Source organism: Pistacia vera, unplaced genomic scaffold (assembly GCF_008641045.1).
Source record: "Pistacia vera cultivar Batoury unplaced genomic scaffold, PisVer_v2 Contig342, whole genome shotgun sequence".
In the NCBI taxonomy this organism is placed as follows: Eukaryota; Viridiplantae; Streptophyta; class Magnoliopsida; order Sapindales; family Anacardiaceae; genus Pistacia; species Pistacia vera.
In genome coordinates, this window is record NW_022196160.1 from 950,098 (window position 1) to 966,745 (window position 16,648).

Below are 16,648 nucleotides of genomic sequence, written 5' to 3' on the forward strand. Positions count from 1 at the left end.
TATCAAATTATGCAATGTTTACACTATCAACGAAGATGCCTAGCAACCACAATTACGTTCATATACAAATAGAAGACCTGACTTAATTTCCACCCACAAATTACAAAAAAAACAAGACTTGAACTCTATGACAATTCTCCTATTTCAAGAGAACCCTCTAACCGGCAGGAGAAGTTGCCCCTCTATTTCATTTCATAAAAATTCTACATGTAGATTTGATTTCACATTATTCGTAGTAAATCTAATCAAACTGAAAGTTTAGCACAGCTTCTAGTGAAGACATTTGCATGATCGGTGAGAGAAATATCATTCTCTCTGGTAGACTACATGGTAAAGGTCTGGCTGCTTTGTCGAACTTGCTTTGCTTTTGGAATGATGCAACTACAAAAGAGTAGATCCTGTCTTCATTAATTTGTTCAAAGTTATTTACTTGACTATAATATTCAACTGATCAAGCTAGAGATGACTGGTCCAAGTCCAGTCTTCATTAATTTGTTCAACGTTAATTTACTTAACTATAATTCAACTGATCAAGCTCAGAGATCACTGGTCCAAGTTCAAAGAAAGGTTTCGATGTCCAAGAAATTTGCAATAGTTGAAAAGTGTAAGAGGTCCTGGTGGGAGCTTTTCGGTATTGCTGGACTTTGAGAAGACAAGACTGAAAATGAAACTGTTATGCCTGGAAAAGTAGGGATGATGCAAAGCCTTATTAGCGTTAGCGGTCAGGGCTTAGGTAGTCCTGTAACCATTCGACACAGCTACATCACACCTGACATAAGCCATGCTCCTGCCATTGTAGTAGGTGTACGCCGGCTGGTGAAAGGCTAAGAAATCCACTGTCCCCCTTGCAAGAGTCGAGTAAATCACTCGAGCATGTGACAACGGGACGCAAAGAAAGATTTACACAGCAATCTGACCCACCTTCTGATTTAGTAATCATTACCTCAATTCATTCCACTATAATATAGGGTCCTCTCCCCGTTTATAGGATAGCTAATTTCTCTCTAGAATAGCATATAGACATACCTCTCTCTCTTTTGGAAAGTTTGTTACAATCCTTGTCAACTTAAATCTCAATCATTCATTAGAATAACAACAAACACAAAACTTTCTATTTGACCCTTCGATTCAACAGGAACTTTTTCTGTTATAGCTCACACTTCCTGAGTTGACGAAGAGGAGGCTCACGTGAAACATGTTTTCTGTTACAGCTCATCTCTCCTGAGTTGACGAAGAAAAGCAACGCGTCCACTTCCTGATTTGATAGAAGAAGCCACGTGAAGTAGCAAGCCGCGTGAAAAAAGCTCACGTGAGACATGTTGATGGATGAAAAATAAGTGAAAACGACACAGAATTATGTCGTTTCTGCTTGATTCTTTTGAGGCTTGCATGCATGTCACAAACAGAAACTAATTAGTAGACAAATGCAAGAGAGATGAAGTAATGATACAAGTCGATCTGCATTTCCATGGGAGAATATTAAGCTTTCAATGATAAACTAAAGCCATGTTTGTTAATTATCAAATCTATTTAGGAAAATACAATTTTGAGTCCGTATATCATCGATCACAAGTAGGGTCACCTTGGTTAACGTTATGCCTGAAAGAGTATATATATATATAGTACTTTGTCTTCAAACAAGAGCATAGTTATCTGAGATTCTTATCAAATTCACAAATTAATTGTATTTTTGTGAATATAACTACATAATTATGTTATATGGATTATTATATCGCCTCATTTCGAGTAAAAAAATAAAGTTCTTTAAATTAATCAAACATTTCATTGAACTATGTTGCCGTCAAATGCTACTAGCTTTGCTTATGGAACTGAAACAAACAACCTAAAACAAAATCTGAATTCTGAAGGAGCCTCTACAGCTATATCATTATTCACGATTGCAAAATTGAGATACAACTAATTGTTTTAAAAGGAGAAATCATATTATATATAATATGGTCGGACAATTGAGCTAGTTCATCGTGTGTTTGAACTAGTTTATTGATCGCAAATATATGAAATCACTACAATAAAAAGAAGAAAACAAAACAGAGCTTCTGTGTTTCCTCTGCATTTATTCTGGTACCGTAATCTCATTATTCTTTTCACTTAAAATGAAGCTCCATACTCTTCAAGCATATAAAGTCCTTATGCCTTGAATGTCATCAGCATGCAACCCTTTGTTGTTCCTTGAGTAATAAGGGTACATGACCCCCCTCAACTGAGCTATGCCCAAGTCCAAGAAGATGCCCAATTTCATGCAATGCAAACAGTCTCCAAGTGCATGAGCCTTGGGTTGCAGCCACAGACCATGTTCTCATCTGCATCGTAATGAACCTTCCGTCCGTTGGGGCAAAGCATGAGCAACGGTTCCGCCAGGGCCATCAAAGGGGTGACCATCTCTATGATCCCCGCTGTAGAAACTCACCGTGATATCCGCATTTCTAGCGTCCTGATGTCTGTGTGAATTTGAAATGTGTATTTCAGCCCATGTCGTGAAAGCTTTAGCAACAGGGTTCAGGCATCAGCTCGAGTCCCTGGAAGAAGGCATAGCTGAGATTGGTACTTGTTTGCTGGCCACTTAGGTGTTCCAGGGAAAAATGAATGTGACGACAGTATGGAAATGGCTGGAGGCATTGTGGTGTCTTTTGTGGCCACCCGCATCCGAGTTGCGCCATTAATAATTCTGCTACTCCACATCGAGGCATTGTCATCTTTGAAACAGTTTGGCATCCAAACTCCAGTGGCTTAAGTGATAATTTTTTCGTAGTTTTTTGATGGCGACCTAAGAGATCATCAAAATCATCATCATTGGCATGTGTTTGATTTTTGGAGTTTTTATAATCAAGTAACCGAAATTTTCGAGATACTTTTTGAGGTTATGGATGCCTTTAACCTTTCACCTTTGTGACAACCTTGGAGATGGTTGATGAACTGAAATGGTGATTGGATCCTTTCGTCAATGGTCTGCTAAAACTGAATTAGCGAAGAGTGAAAGGAGGACTGCAAAGAGGGTGAAAGAGAGGAAAAGCTTTAGATCCATTACTAATCGATTCACCAATTAACTAGAAGCTCTTGTTAATTGCTTGCGCTGTATGACATGTTTAGATGGGTATTTATATATTTCTTACGCGAGAAGGATACTGATAACGCTAATGGGACGATATTGCTCAATTTTTTTTGAAGTTGAGTGTATCGTTGCATGCACGTTACTCATTTGCATGACTTGAACTTTTCTAGTCTTTAGACCGGGATTATTGTAAAATGAATTGAAGACTTGAAGAAACTTAAAGACCTATATATTAGTGAGTTTATTACAAGCTTCCCCCAAGGAATAGAATAACAATTATCCCCTTTAGGTCACTATTCCAAGGTGAAATTGAATCAAGTCGACTCGAGTATCTATTAATCGAACTCGACTCAAGTGTTACAGTAACCAATTCAAGTTCGAGTTCGAGTTCGGCCTAAGAATCAAGTTTAACTCCAACATAGTACTTGAAATTGGAATTCAAGTTCGTACAATCAAGTTTTATTCGAGTTCCATTATTCGAGTTTGAAAATACAGCTTCAATCAAATTCAAGTATTCAAACCTCAATCAATTCAAGTATTTAATTTTAATATCGAGTTCGAGTCTTACATGATCGAACTCGACTTGAACTGATTCGACTAATGCCGAGTCGAGTTTGACCCAAATCGAACTGCTCGCACAGCTCACTTGATTTTCATTCCTACATTTCCATTAGTGTTTTCTTCATCTGACTGGCACATTTTATATAAAATTAACAGTAAAATGAATGGAATACAGAGAGGGGGTATATTGTTATTTCTGATGCCTATCTTAGGGGTAAATTATAACTAAGTCTATATTAGTTTCAATAAATAAAGTAAATCATGCAAGGAACAAAAAGTAATCAAAAGGAGAAGATACGTAGCAGGGCAATATAACTAGACTCTACTTAATTCCACAAATGTAAACAAGAGGATTAGACGACGGCTCAAATTGCACCCACAAAAGAAGAATCTACTTAATTCGACAGATGTAAACAGAGAGTAGAAGATAACTCAAATCGCACCCACAAAAGAGTCGGTGGAATAGACCAAATCAAAGGCCAATAATCAATTACTAAATTGACAAACAGATGTAAACAGGGCGACTCAAAGTCAGTCCTCTTGCCCAATATTTCATTATCATATGACTTCTTAAATTACATGTGCTAATTAGACTAAATTAGGTTTCCGAGTTAATAATCGTAACGCTTTACTAAGTCATTTGCATCGTTGTTGGACAATATCGTTCCTGTATTTAATTCATTACGGCAACCAATCAAGTTAATTAATTTTAAAATACAACATAGCTAGCTAATTGAGTTCTATTGCCAAACTATGATTTTCTATTTTGATAATTCAGAAATTCTCTATACTTGTTATGTAAGTTCGAGTCTGAAACTAGAACATCCGTCGACCTTTCATCATTCAAAAACGGTGTGAATGACTTTTTATTTTTCAAACTTGAACCCCATACCTCGTGAGATATTTCTAAGGGAGCGTTTGGTTGGGGGTTATGTGGGATTACTGAGGTTAAGTAATAATATTACTTGATTACCTGTTTGTTTGTCAAGTAATATAAAATTCTAGTAACTTCAAATATCAATAGTGTATTGGTATATTATAGGTAATTTGATTACCTCTATTTTCTTAGTATGTGTAAGATTATTTGGGTAATCTTTTTTTTTTTTTTTTTTTACAATTCTATCCCTTATTATAAATTTTAGGACAATAATGCCCTTATTTAATTTATTTACATGAATCTTGCTTTTACCATTCACTCAATTTAATTAATTTTTTGGACAAAATTACCCTTGAAATCAAAATAAATTTTAGCTTACCCAGCCCCATCCCCACCCACCTGTTGTTGCCAGCCAAACCATCGCTGGCCATCGCGAGAATCGCTAAGTCACCTCGTCGCCGTGAGCAGCCCACCGTGATTGGGAGGCCCCGATATGACTGTTTCTGGCCATTGATGGCCGAAAAGGCCAATCGAGAGCAGATCTTATCGGAATGGCTAGATCTATTCTGGCAATTTCCAGCCAGATTGATGGGTCTACCGTTACGGTCAGATCTGGCCTGATATGGCCGTTTTCGATCATCATAGGCTAGAAACGGCCATAGCAGAGCCTCGTGGTCACGGTGAGTTATCTCATAGTGACTTTCGGAGACTTCCAACTATGGTTTGCAGTGGCGACAGGGGGTGGGGGTGTTTGTCATAAATTAAAGTTTTTATAAGCGGGGTTTTTTAGCTAAATCTGAAGTATTGGGGGTTAAAGAAATTATTCAAAAATTAATAATAAAAAATAATATATTAATATTTAAAAAGAGGGCAATTTAGTAATTTAAATAACATACCCAAACCAAACTATTTTAAAACCCGCAAAGCTTCTGGGTTTAGGTATAAGACAATGTTTTAAAACCCAACCCGGGGTGAACCCAGCAAAGCTTCTGGGTCCAGGTTGACCGGTTTAACCACTGGTCAAACCGTTGATAAAAACTTTTAAAATTTAGCAAATATACCCCTAAAAATTACAGGTCAGTCCCTATAGGTTTGAAATTTATCAACACACCCCACTGCGAATCGACCGGCTACTGATTAGCGACGACGACACCCCAGATGCAACCCCAATCGTCCCTTGAGCCCATTTCCATCAAAGATACCCAAGATCTGGCCGAAATAGGTTCGATTTCACAGATCTCACCGACGTTGACGTCGGCATTCCAGGCCAGATCCCATCGATTCTGGCAACAACAACCCTTCCCACCACCCTAGAATTACTCCCCTTTTCTCCCACCAAAGCCCCCTCACCCCACCCCCGTTAGCCTCGCAATCCCCGAAAAAACTCATCGTTGCCGCTGCCAGTTTTGTTCGATTTCCGGTCAATTTACTCACCAGAAATCAAATCTTTCACCACCATTACATTCACCGAAATAGCTCTTCAAAAGCCCCAACATTCCGACAGTTAATTGTTCGCCGATCACACCGAAAATCCTAGGGTATTGGGTGAATAGGAAAAAATTAAACCTGGCCTGTTGAAGCTTCCGGTGCCGGTTCAACCGCCGGGCTGGGCCGATTTTTAAAACATGGTATAAGATACCCACCAACTAACCAAACACATTTTCCTAGATTCCCAGTAATCTTCAAGGTAATATAAGATTCCAGTAATCCAACATTCCCGTAATCCAATATTTCCTGAATCAAACGCCCCCTAAATGTGAATTTAAAAAGATTATCATCCACGAAAAGAATGTGAAACTATTCTCAATTTCCTAGCTTAGCAAACATATTTTAATTGATTAAATACATTACTGGGTTTATATTATTTATCTTAATCGTTTTGACTCGGTCTTAGTAAACGTAGATATTTTCCCAATAAAAAATTATGTCTAGCATTTAAATAGAGTAGTTTATTAAGTTTTCAGAAATCTGTAGACTACAATAATAAAAGTATCGATAATCACCTCTCTTTCTCTATTTTTAAAATTTTTCACATTAAGTTTTTTCAGTATTATGCTGGAGTAATAATAAACATAATCACATTTGGGCTAAACTGATAGGTCCAAATATGAACCACACCCAACATAATTGTGGTCTTGACAGCACCAATATAATCCCAAACTTCAATGGATTGCTTTAATTACAAAACTATGTCTCTATCTTCTTATATATATAAGTTTTGGTAGAAAGTCCTCTTCACCAAAACTTCCAATTCCTTCTTTAATTACCGTTTTACCTTATATTTATTATAAAGTATCAATGCCAATTTTATAATATCTTCTCTATTATTTAAGTGAATGCATGATTTTTTTTTCTATCTTAATTTTCAAGAACTTAAATATTTGGGAAAACAAATATAGTTTTATATACATCCATATAAAAACAAAAAATAACTACTATATTTTTTATTTTTTTTTTCTGGTAATCGAGGAGTCCATGCTAGCTTGTGCGTACCTTAACTAATTTTTGGAGTCCATTAAACATCATACAAGCTCAAAACCATGTAAACTATAATTTTATTGTGGTAGGTGGTTTCAAAGTTTGAACTCAGGAACTCAAGAAAGGGAGCAAACGTGGCCGCCAGACCAATCCTTTGGCCGGGTTAACAAAAAATACGATTATTAACGGTAAAAAATTGAAAATTACAAATAACTTTCTCCTTCGCGGTTTAGCCTATCCATTGAAGGATGATCAATTAATCAAAAATCAATAAATGTCTTCAAACAATATTATACAAGTCTTGATCCTTAAATATCCTCTTCATAACAGGATGTTGATCACTACCAATCAGGGGCTGAATCAGAAATTTCATTTTCTGAAGGCCAGTGCATTATATTCACCGAATGAGTTGAAAGATTCAATGGAAAAGGGCGGCCCCAAGTGTGAAGATTAAGTCTAACAGTGACGTTTTCAGTTTATAGGACTAGGGCTGTTCAACGAGGCGAGCTGCTCGTGAGCCGACTCGGCTCGGCTTGAGTACGGCTTGTTAACGGCTCGCCTCGTCTGAAATCGAGCCGACTCGGCTCGATTCGTGAGAGAACACGAGCCGAGTTCGAGCCTGTCTCGACTCGGCTCGTGTTCTCTCACGAATTGAGCCGAGTCAGGCTCGAATTATTAGGGGCGTTTTAAGGGTTTTATTAAGTATAAGGGATTAAACTAAAATTTTTAAAACAAAAAGTTTATAAAAATGACAAAGAACACCCCATGTTAAAATCCCTAAAAACGTGACTAAAATTCTTTCTCCTCAAACTAAACTAAACCAAACCATTTTAGGCAGTCGGCGTCAGATTTGGTGGAGAGTGCAGGGAACAAGGAAAAAAAAAAGAGGAAAGAAATCAGAGTTGGTGGAGACCAGGGAGTGCCGGGGAAACAAGGAGAAAGAATGAAAGGAAGAAAGAGAAAATAAGAAAAAAGGAGAAAAAAATAAAGAAAGAGAAAATAGGAGAAACAGGGTCATGAGAGAAGAGAGAAAATAAGAGAAAGCAAATAGTAATAAGAAGAGGACGAGAATATCTTCAGAGTTGTGGAGACTGCAGAGAGCAAGGAAATAGGGAGAAAGGGAAAAAAAAAAAAAAGAAGAGAGAAACGTGAACCATTGCCTTTGAGTCTGGAGTAGAGCTGGGCATTTGGGACCGGGCCCAAAAGCCCAGCTCCAAAAACCAGTCCTTCGGAGGACCGGTCCTAGGAGGCCTGGTCCCAAAACGGGACCAGGCCTAAGGAGGAGGGCCCGGGCCCTCCTCCAAGGCCCGGGCCTGGGCCCAAATTTTTTTTACCTTTTATCATTTTAGTCATTTGTAATAAAATAAGTATAAATTATAAAGACTAAAATAAAATTTTACAAAATTTATTTAAAAAAAAAAAAATTTAACTGTTGGCAGCCAACGGTTATAAAAAATTTTATAACCGTTGGCTGCCAACGGTCAACTGACACCAACGGTTATATTTATATAATTATAAGTTTTTTTTTTAATTTTCCCCCCCACAACTACGCTATAAAAAACCCTAAAACCTTTAATTTTTTTCACACCAATCAATCTCTCATTCTTTCATTCTCTTAATCTCTCTACTCCAAATCTCCAATCAATTTCTCATTCAATTTATATCTATAATTTATTTATATTATTCAAATTTTTTTTCTATTTTTCAATATCATCATAATTTTATATTATTATTTAATTTCTTTTCATTTTAATTATTTATTATTTTATCATAAATTTATAATGTCTTCCCTAAATGAGTTTTACGTTCCATCCACCGAAGAAATTGAAGTCTTAAATCCATTTTCACCATTTCCTCTAGAGGATGCAGTTGTAATTCCACAACCACATNTTCAAGCCAAGTTTTAATCCTTGTCAGTCAGAATTAGGAAAAACTCAAAACATGAAAGTTGTAGCTCTGCTTCTTAGCTTTCCAAAGCTTCTAAAATCAGGTCATTCTGAGTTTCCAAGATCAAGTTACGAAATTTATGCTTAAAACTATCATTTATGCTCAAAATCATCGTTTAGGCCTATAAAGACAAATTAATAGAATTAGGTAGCAATTATGGCCCAAATTGTATAAGAAGTATCCTAAATCCTATCAAAATTTAATGCAAAATCAGAGGAAAAAAATAGGATTATTATTTGCAACAACCACAAATCCACCAAAAATATTCTACACAAATTTAGAGCTCAATCACAACTCTAACAAAAGTAAAATACATAAAGATTTACAAAAATATGGATTACAATCACTCAAAATCTGGATGCGCATGTAATTGGGAAATTGGGAATTGGGGAAGAAAAACTTAGAATATAAAAAAGACAAACCTAACTTTTTAATTTATTAACTTTTAACTTTTTTTTTTTTTCACCTTTTAAAATAACTTTTCAATTTTTTTTTTAAAGTTGAGGGCAGGCCTGGGCCTACCCTCAAGGGGCCTGGGTCTGCCCCTGTTGAGTAACGTCAATGGTAGATAACAATGAGAGCTCACATTCAGCAAGCAACATAGACAGAATGCTGAACAACTTAATCAATCTTGTCCCTTCAGCGATTTCCTCCAGCCTCCAAGTTATCAACCCAAAACTCACTAGAGACAACTACAGTTTTTGGCGATCTCAAGAGCTATTTGGTGTAGGAGCTCATGAGTTGGAGGATCACTTAACAGGTTTAGTTCCCTGCCCCACCCCTTTGATATTGGAGAAATGCAATAATACTAAAAATATTGCTGATAATCAAACTAATGAATTGGTTACGAAAGAAAAGATTAATCCAGCCTATACTTTATGGAAACGAATTGATAAATTTCTTGTAAGTTGGCTGTTAGCTTCTATCTTTGAAACTATGTTTAGAGTTGCTTCTAAGTGCCAATATGTTGCAGATATTTGGTTTGTACTAGAAAGGGAATTCATAACTGACTATAAAGCTCGTGCACTTCACCTAAAAAATTTGCTTCAAAACACCAATAAAGACAGCCTTAGTATCAGTGATTACATTAGGAAAATGAAAGGGATAATTGAAAGTTTATCAACTAGTGGCCAAATTGTCTCTACAGAGGATTTATTTCAATTTATTTTAGATGGGCTAGGACTTGAATACAACACGGTGGTTATTAATCTTACATCACGATTAGAGTCCAAAACTGATTCAGTTTCATTGCAGGAAGCACAATATCTCTTACAAAAGTATGAAATAAGACTGGAAAAATTTAATTCGGTTGAGTTTCATAGCAGCTCTGCTCATACTGCAACTATTGTCAATATTAACTCCACTACTACACCTAATAGTAATCAGTATATGGCTGCTAATCACATCAATACATTGCCTAATTTTGGTCCATCATTAAACGCACTGGGAAATCACAATTTGCAAGATGTCTATCTTGTTGTAGCTGCATAGATAGGACAATCCAGTTGTGTTGCTCAAATTGGTCAGCAAGTTTTTTTAGAGTTTAACAATAACTTTGGACCTAGTTATGGTAACTTTAGTTCTTTTAGACCTACTCAATTCAACAATTATGGCAGAGGCTGCGGAAGAAACAATGGTAGAGGTAACCTGTTTGTCAAGTGTGCAATAAAACTGGACATATTGATGTTCAGTGTTATCATCGGTACAACTCAGCATATAGTGGCTATATGCAAAGTTCTGGACCACAAGGTTTTTACAATAACTATAGTGGCAATGCAAAAAGCCTTGGATCTCAAAGCCTTTATAATAATATCAGTATGAAACCACCTGGCGTCATCAATTCTTCGACCATGTATAATGGCTCTGGTCAATTTGGCAGAACATATCCTGGCAGTTCGTATAACAATTCTAGTGGGTTTCACGTTCCTAGTGATCAAAGTCAGAACTACATGCATGGTGTCAGCTCCTCAAATGTTCCACCTTCAGTACAATAAGGTTTTGGAAATATTCAAATGCCACCACCGTACCACAACTCTGGTGTTTCAAATAATCCCCACATGACACCTCAGTCATCAGTCCAGGCTACTTATGCTGGACAATTTTGGTCAGCCTTCTAGCTCAGCTTCGTTTGCATCAAATTCAACTTTTTTTGCTACTCAAACTAACACAGCAACCCAGAATAATGGCCTGTCAGTTTACACGGCTTCAGCATTTACTCTACAAGATCCCATATGGTACATGGACTCTGGTGCAATAGAACATGTTACCTCTAATCTGTCTCAGCTAAGCATCAGCAAAGACTATGATGGATCTGATTAACTCTAAGTAGGAAGTGGTGAGTTTCTACACATTACACAAACTGGCTTTACTTCCTTACGTAGTACCTTGCAAAATAAATTCTTGCACTTAAACATGTTATTTGTGTACCTAGAATAACCAAAAATTTGCTTAGTATATCTAAATTCACCAAGGACAATAATGTTGTTGTTGAGTTTAATGCGGATTGTTGTGTTGTTAAGGATAAAGTCACCAGAGCACCCCTGCTGTAAGGAGAGCTTAGAGCAGGCCTCTACCAACTGATTCTTCCATCTAACTTTCCTTCTCACTCACACTCAAACACATTGTCTTCGACTTGCTCCTATAATGTTTCTCTTGCTAATGACATTTCTGCTGGTTATTCCAATTGTAATATAAATAATCACACATTGCAAGACTCTCATGTCCGTGAGTCTAATGCATCTTGTACCACTGCTTGTTTGCATGATAATAAAACACACTTTTACCACTGCTATTAATACTACTGATGGTCATAATTTTGCTATCAGATCTTTTAACAAAAATGCATCTGTCAATGTTTCAAATACACATAGAATTGATGCTATTGCCTGGCACATGCGATTAGGCCACCTTCATTTAGCAACATTTGAAAGGATCTTAAATAGCATGATAAAACATGAATCTCTAGACACCAAACCAACCTTACCCATACCATTCTATGATGCCTGTCACTTAGCCAAAATGCATTACAATTCCTTTCCCATGTCCAACTCAAGAGCAACTATCCCGCTTGAACTTTTTCACAGTGACATATGGGGTCCTGCCCCTCTAGTCTCTACTGAAGACTTTCGGTATTATATGCATTTCTTCGATGATTTTAGTAGGTTCACCTGGTTATTTCCAATTTAAACAAAAGTTGAGGTTAAGTCTATTTTCATTAAATTTCATCATTTGGCTGAAAGAAAATTTAATGGTAAGTTGAAATGTCTCCAATCTGATCAAGGAGGTGAATACAAGGGTTTTATGTCATACTTAGTTGTTGAAGGTATTCAGTATAGATATTCATATTCTAATGTGCATCAACAAAATGGTCGTAGTGAACGTAAACATAGATACATTATTAAACTCTGTCTAACTTTGATAGCTCATGCATCCATGCCATTACACTTTTGGTAGCTTGCCTTTGAAACATCTGCATTCCTCATTAATCGCATGCCATCTTCAATTACCAATAACGTGTCTCCACACTCAAAGTATTTGGTTGACACGACCCGTGCTGACCTTCCTCATCCTATAGGATCCGAGCGCTTCCACAAGACTCGGATGACCGAGACGTGCCGTGTGGGGAAAACTATGAAACCTGAAATCTTGTTTTCCTGAATATACTTTACATAAATAATCCGTATGAAAATCTAATTACAAATATATATATGAATAGGTACATATACATAGTTAGGAAGTTTGGAAAAGTATAATGCATAATCCATGAAAATCTGGAAACAAAGTATCAAGTCTTGCGTAATTACAACAAAAACATAAGACTATTACAAAAGAAACATAAGCCATTCTTATTTTTGGAACATATGCCATAATACACACACAAGAAGATGTCGATGCGTGGCACAACCTTGAGCGGTGACTCACTGCTCAGCATGATCTCCCTGTGAACCTGGGGGAGGAAAACATTTTTGAAAAGGGGTGAGTTGAAATACTCAGTGAGTAGGGAAAAAGGGGAGTTTGCAAAACACATCTTCAACAATAATTATGGCATGCAATAGTTCTTATGAAATTCTGAAAACAACATGATTCTATGAACATGTTATGGAAGCAAGTAATCATTCATGTATGTATTCATAACTCGTTTCTAATTGTTCTAAGTACTATAATCTGATCATTTAAACTGAAAACAATTTCTGAATCCTAGCTCATCACTAAATGCTAGAAAACACTTTTATGAGAACTTAAAGTATAGCTGTAAATGCTTATGCTTATGAAAACAATGTTTTTCTATAAATCATGCTACAAACATCGAATGTTTCATATAACTAATGCAAATTATCCATAACTGTTCTAATACTGAAAACTAAATCTGATTTTGAGCATTCTAAAACTAAAAGCTGATTCTGATAATGTTACTGAAACTATTAACTAATAAAGAAAACTGTAGGCCGGTATCTGAAAACTATAAACTAACATCCTTCTCTGAAACAGTAAACTAATACTGAAGGTTCTCACCACGACTAGTACCCTGGGGAAAAATCTCAATACCTGGTGGGCGTCCCACACACAGGCAGAGCTGGGAGAAACATCTCAATACCTGACAAGATCTATTATCGTGCAGGCAAAGCCTAAAGAAACCATCTCAATACCTGGCAGACAAACTCAACGCCTAGGCAGAGCACTAAATATCTCAATACGCATGCGTAGAGCCTTAAGACCGAATATCTCAATACCAAGCAAATCTTGCCTCGCATGAGCAAAGCTTGAAACTGGGGGATGGGTACTTCGTAGGGTGGTTGTAGCACCACAACTCTCTAATGCATAATCTCAAGTAACATATAAGTCAAGAGCATATTATATAAGTGCTTATAAATCATGCATCTATGACATAATATTCAAAAATCACATACAAGGGTGAAATTGCAATTTTCTAAACATGTTTCAAAACTGATAGTTCAACCCTTTTTAATTATTCACTTAATTTCTACTTTTCTATATATATAAAAAGTCATTACCACCATAAAACCATTTCAATTTTTTTGGGAGTTTATCAACATATTCAGAAGCCAAGGTTCTAATGTCAGTAATTGATACTTCAATCTTAAGGAGTTATAATAAAATATATGAATATAAAATACTATACTAAAGTATGTAGGCATATCCCTTAGTTACTAGACAAAACATCATTTCTTATTAAATCTGTGCCTATTAACACTTGTCCTTTCTCTACCCATAACCTGAGCCCAAATACACAACCATAGTAAGTCTACCCAAATCAACAACCAACACTACCCAGCCATCACTCAAGCTGCCTTAATTACCCAACATTTCCAAACACAATTTAAATCAATTTTCTCAAAGACATTCCAACTGAGAGCATGAAAGTGTATTCAACCAACCAACCTTTAAATCAAAAACATAACTCAAGCATCTCCCAAATGTTGTCCAGTCGAGTATATGCAATTAAATATCCATCCAACATCACAATTTAATGAAACAACCAAATGCATGCAAGTTCAATTAGCAAGCAAATTATAGTCCATTTTAAAACTCAAATCAACTACTCTAGAATTCGTCCGAAAACATACAAGAGAAAGTAAATCAAGCAAGCTTCACATTTAGCTCAAATCTCATCAAAGCACAAAAATGGCGAACTACAATTTACATGCAAGCATAGATCTGAAATTTTAAGGAAAGTTTTCATTTGATCCACTCACAAAAATTCAGCTCAACCAATCTTAACTCAAAGTCTCAAGCACTCCTTTCCTCAACACCTACACCAAATAACCAAGATCAATCTTCCACCCTTTGTAAAAAGAAAGAAACTAAGAAATTTGTCTTCCTAACCCCCATGCATGAGTTACTCGAGCTCAGATCGAAGTGATCTGCTTCAAATTTTTCTCAGCCTCCATTTTTACTCCATTTCTCTCTCACTCTACCTCTGGGCCAACACTTCTTCTTCCCTTTTTTTTCTTCTTCCCTTTTTTTTCTTCTTCATTTGATTTATATAAAACATTTTTTTTTATTTCACAATGGCCTCAAATTCTCTTAATTCTAGTATAACCCTACCACATCATCTTTTCCTTGCAAAAACCTCCAAATTTTGTGCCCTTGCTACATGCAAACCCAATAGTTTCCATTTCTTTGTTTTCATCCCTAACCAAACTTTAAAATTTGATAGAAAAGTCTCTTCTTATAAACAAAATCAAAGAGAATATATATATAATTAGAATGGCGGTTTACAACTTCCCCCCTTAATAAAATTTTGTCCTTGAAATTTACTATGAGTAATACACGGATATGGGTCCCTTTATAAGTCTCGCAACACATTCTCTAGTACACACTCTTCATTAATAATGAGTTTCCTATAGAGTGACTACCATCAATCTACACGCCAAAGGATCTCTAACTCTCTGTCGGCATGCTTAGTAAACAATCAAATGTATAAAACTAGGATTAATCAAATTACAATCCTTATGCTCAAAGTTAAACAACATACTCGTGTCCACAACTGGAGTGGCTTATGCATTTTGTTGTGTCAAGGCAAACACACGGGCTTGAGTTTGGGGTCGCCCTAATCCCCTTTGTTGCCCACTACTATTGTTTGCAATACTGCCCTGTGCCCCTTGAACTTGAAACCTCTACTGAACTAGTCTCTAAGTGACACTACCACCCTGGGTCAGAATAGGACAATTCCTCTTAATATGACCACTTTGCCCACAATGATAACAACTTGAGGACCTTCCCCGACACTGTCCAAAATGAAATCTCCCATACTTGTTATATTGTACTCATTGATCCCCACTACTACCAAAACTCAGTTGTCTACTATCTTGGAACCTTCTATTCCAATTATCACTACCCACTGATAGCTGACCCTGAACCTGTCTCTGATCTTGTCCTGGACTACCCGAAGTCCCGGAAAAAACTACCCTCTCTTTTCTGATTCCTATTACTATGGCCGTCAACTATCCACTCACGGTCATTATACTTCTGTCTTTGTATTTCTCTCTTATCAAACTCTCCCAAAGTGCTCTCAACTCTCCTAGTTGCCTCTATCAATTTCCCAAACTCTGAGTGGTAGTGTGAGGCCACTACTGTTTGGATCCTACCCTTGAGGCCCTCCTCAAATCTCCTACATTTTGCTCTCTCATCTTCATGTAAGTAATTGATGTACCATACGCAGTGGAAAACAAAAATTCAATCGATAAATCAATTACCTTTCTTTGCCTAGATCCGAGTATAGATTATACCGTTTACATGTTTATAAACAAAAATATGTATAAAGTAAATCCATTCAAGGATTGGTATACTTACATACGTTTGGAGACTCCTTTAAATATCTTTGATTTTGAATAGGAATATCGTTCATGATACTGTTCACCGTCTACTGTTCACGTGATTTTTCGCCAATCAATCCAAAGTAGGATCACACTCACGGAAGTCCACACGAAGATAATCTGAAGAACCTTGATTATTTTGCTAGAAGAATCAAGGGCTTCAAGAATAAAAAAAGAACAAGAAAAATTTTCTTCTTAAAAGAGAGAGAGATAGGGTGGCTAGGGTTTTAATTGAATGAATAATTCTATAATGTTTTAATTTTAAGTTGCACTTACATAGTGCAACAATTAAAACCCTATTCCACTTAGGAATAACCATGGGCTTCAACCTTAGTTCATGCTTGCAACCAAACACACCCTTTATGGTATTTTAATTAA